Source organism: Bos indicus x Bos taurus, chromosome 10 (genome assembly GCF_003369695.1).
Source record: "Bos indicus x Bos taurus breed Angus x Brahman F1 hybrid chromosome 10, Bos_hybrid_MaternalHap_v2.0, whole genome shotgun sequence".
Classification (NCBI taxonomy): Eukaryota; Metazoa; Chordata; class Mammalia; order Artiodactyla; family Bovidae; genus Bos; species Bos indicus x Bos taurus.
Window position 1 is genome coordinate 85,370,230 of NC_040085.1, and position 4,371 is coordinate 85,374,600.

Consider the following 4,371-nt stretch of genomic DNA (forward strand, 5'->3'; position numbering starts at 1 on the left):
GACTTCTTTTCTAAATCACTACCAGGATTTTTCTTCCTCTTCTCTTTCACCACACACTGACCAACCTTGTTGACTCTTTCCCTTCTCCAATTTTCTCAGGATCTTCAAATACTTTTCCCCTTTAGAATGCTGAAAATTTCAACTCTGCCTCAGAAACTACCCCTAAATTGTACCCCAAACTCCATGACACTCTGAAAAATAAAGGTCTTTTAATTTACATCACCCATTCTCCATAACAGGCAACAAGAAAGTATAGTATTAAAAAAAAAAAAAGGCTTGACTGTCCAGATTCACCATCCATGAAAATTATGAGGACTAACGCCATTGCCTATGTACACTATGTCTTCCTCCATGTTAATTCTGTATTCGCCTTGCTCTGACTATCACCCTCATTTACTGCAAATCCTGAACCTGTTTTATGTCAGCCAAAAATTGGAAGGCACCCTGGTTCTGAAGATTTTATCAGCAGCAATCAGCACAGCCCCGTTTATGTAGCATTTTCTAATCATAAGCATTTCCACATTTGGCAGTGTGGTGAGTAATTTACAAATAATTGCATTTAAACCTCCCAACAAGACTATGAACTCGATATTGCTTCTCATATCTACTCCTTACCTTTCCTGTTGTCATGAAATGAGCCTTTCTTCTTGGTGTTCATGTGTTGGTGGGAAAGAGAGAGTGTGCTCACCAAGCAGCCCAGACCAGTTGCTGAACAGCAGAGGATAGATAGGTAACAGTTGTTCAGTACCGACCTTGATTTCACACCTAAATGGTTTAATAAGACAAAGAAAGTATGCCGAATTTAAATTTAACTTACTGAAGTTATGCAGTGAGTAATAACCTCTCAAAAGGTGTTGCCTGCGTAATCTTCCCTAATCTTCATAGCAACACTGAGAAGAAAATATTGTTATGACCCAATTTTCACAGACCAGGAAAGGAGACTCAAAGATGTTGAGAAACCTATATAAAAACCTGCTAGCAAATGCCAGATATGACAACTGTTTTTATCTTCTCTCTCCAGATTTTATGTACTTTGAACAATACTATGATGGTGACTGCAGCCATGAAATTAAAAGACACTTACTCCTTGGAAGGAAAGTTATGACCAACCTAGATAGCATGTTCAAAAGCAGAGACATTACCAACAAAGGTCCGTCTAGTCAAGGCTATGGTTTTTCCTGTGGTCATGTATGGATGTGAGAGTTGGACTGTGAAGAAGGCTGAGTGCTGAAGAATTGATGCTTTTGAACTGTGGTGTTGGAGAAGACTCTTGAGAGTCCCTTGGACTGCAAGGAGATCCAACCAGTCCTTTCTGAAGGAGATCAGCCCCGGGGTTTCTTTGGAAGGAATGATGCTAAAGCTGAAACTCTAGTACTTTGGCCATCTCATGAGAAGAGTTGACTCATTGGAAAAGACTCTGATGCTGGGAGGTATTGGGGGCAGGAGGAGAAGGGGACAACAGAGGATGAGATGGCTGGATGGCATCACTCACTCGATGGATGTGAGTCTCAGTGAACTCGGAGTTGGTGATGGACAGGGAGGCCTGGCGTGCTGCGATTCATGGGGTCGCAAAGAGTCGGACATGACTGAGTGACTGATCTGATCTGATCTGAATAATACTAGTATGTGTGTGTAAACATCTGTCTTACAAGGAAATGACAACTGGCTTATAAGGCTGAATTATTTAACATGGAAATTCATAAAAGTTCACCAGTGGTACCTCTAAAAAAACTAAAAGTTCAAGTTCAGTGAATTGACTCAGAAATTTATAAACTTAAAATTTTAAATCTTTAAGTTCATCATTTTAAGCTCATATGTTTTTATCTGTATAGGGCCTCCCAGATCACACTAGTGGTAAAGAATCCACCTTCCACTTCAGGAGATGCGAGAGACATGGATTTGATCCCTGAGTTGGGAAGATCCCCCGGGGTAGGAAATAGTACTCGACTCCAGTATTCTTGCCTGGGAAATTCCATGGGCAGAGAAGTCTGGAGGGCTACAGTCCATGGGGTGGCAAAGAGTTGGACATGACTGAGCACACATACACACAACCTAAAGGTAGTTATTATGGAATTTTGCATTGCTTTCAAAAATTGTTTTGAAAAGCAATTTTACTTTAATTTATATATGGGTAGATATTGGGAGCAGGGGCCCCATAGTCTTCAGATCTGAAAACCTCTAAAATTCTAAACTCAAAGCTGACAGTGTAGAATACGCTTTCAAATTATGTGATATTGAAAGGAGAAAAACAGGGCAGTGGCTAGAAGAGAAAAATACAGGGACCATCAGAATGGGTTGGAAAACAGAAATCAGCACAACATAAAACATTTACTTCCAAGTGAGTACAAACTGCAAAGCACAAATTATGTTTCAAATATGAAAGAACTTCTGAGAAACGAGATGGGGATGATCGTAACAATAGTCCAACATTTCCTGAACACGTACAATACACCAAAACTTCATACGCATCATCTTGCTTAATCCTCACACCAACTCAAAGAGACGTTATTATTATCATTTGCATTTTGGAGATAAGAAATTAAGACGGGAGAAGTTATGAAAGAACCCAAAGTCACCCAGCTTGTGAGTGGGTTTAGCCACGGTTTCTAAAGCGTGACCACCAGCGGCGTTCTCTCAGGCATGAGAGGAAGGGCAGAGTGGGTGGAAGGATCAAACAAGGAGCTGCCAGTCCATACACACTTACAAAACAGGGAAATTGGGACAATTTCCAACAAAAATGCTGAAAAAATAGAGTTCTTTACGGCAGCTCATACATTAAACATGGACGAAGTTCTGTAGCAATGGAAGGTCCATACAAAGAACAAAATGGACCCTACAAAGCAGAATAAATGCATAATTCAGCAAATCTATTTAAGCTGCGCAGCAGTCATGTGACGGAGTTGGGAAGAGGATGGATAGGAGAAGAGGAGATTAGAAGGAAGGACAGAAGAAGAGATGGTAAATCATGGCTGAAAAGACACAGAAGACTCATCCTAAGGGGAACACAAGCAACTCTCATTGAGAACACTGAAAAGAGAATGAGAAGAAGTTTAGATGTCATGAGCGTCTAAAACATCTGGGTAAGTATTAGGATTAATTGCTTGAAGTAAGGTTTGGACAATGATTCCTTAGCTAATCTCCTCTTAGAAAGAACAGAGAAACGTTAAGTAATTTGATCACAATCACAAGAGGGATTTATATAAAATTTCCTGTTTTTCAGGGTCTCACCTTCATGCTTGGTATTCATATCACTATTTTTGATGCCAGAGTATTGAAGTCAAGAACTGAGCAATCATGAATAAATGGTAAACATGCTGTGGTGGCTTTGTTTTCCCTTACTCAGGGTTTTCTGTGGGATGTATATGGTAGGAGTTCCATCATACATAGCCAATTGTATTCATTTCATCAGCTGATTACAGACATCCTTCCCAGGAAACCTTCCTTCCCTGAAATGCTCAACTTTATTTCCCAATTCTGAGGTACAATGAAAGATTCATGAGGACAATGAGAGTACAGAAATGTGAAATGCAAAGTGAAATGGTTTACATTCATTGCTCAATCATAATGTGTTTTCCCTAATATCAGTGTGGCAAGCTGCATACATGATCAAAAACATATCTTTGCAAACTGTGGCACCTTATACTTTACTTATCACCTCTGCAGATATGCAGAGTAATACCTCGCCTAGGCAGAATACTGATGAGAAGTAGAAGATAGTTGTATCTCTGAATAGCTAATACACATTCACTCCCAAAGCTAATATCTAAAACTTCAATAATTTATTCAATAAAAAGTTTATTGGACTCTCACTCAGAACCGTGCAATTCTAAGAAATTTGATATAGCATGTGTGAGTCACTCAGTCATGTCTGACTCTTTGTGACCCCATGGACAATAGCCCACCAGGCTCCTCCATCCATGGGATTCTCCAGGCAAGAATACTGGAGTGGGTTGCCATTGCCTTCTCCAGAGGATCTTCCCCACCCAGGAATCAAAGCCGGGTCTCCTGCACTGCAGGCCAGCTCTTTACTGTCTGAGCTACCAGGGAAGCCCACGGGATTAATCTAAATCAAAGTCACAGGGTCTCTCATATGTTATCCTTGCGTGTGTGTTCAATCGTGTCCAGCTCTTTGTGACCCTACGCCAGGCTCCTCTGTCCATGGGCTTCTCTAGGCAAGAATAATGGATTGGGTTGCTCTGCCCTCCTCTAAAGGCTCTTCCTCACTCAGGGATCAAACCCACCACTCTTACATCTCCTGAATCGGTAGACAGGTTCTCTAGCACTAGTACTACCTGGAAAGCCTCCCCATATGTAATAACCTATGTGTTATTTGGTAAGGAATTTCATCCTTCAAAGCCTCCATTTCCCCAC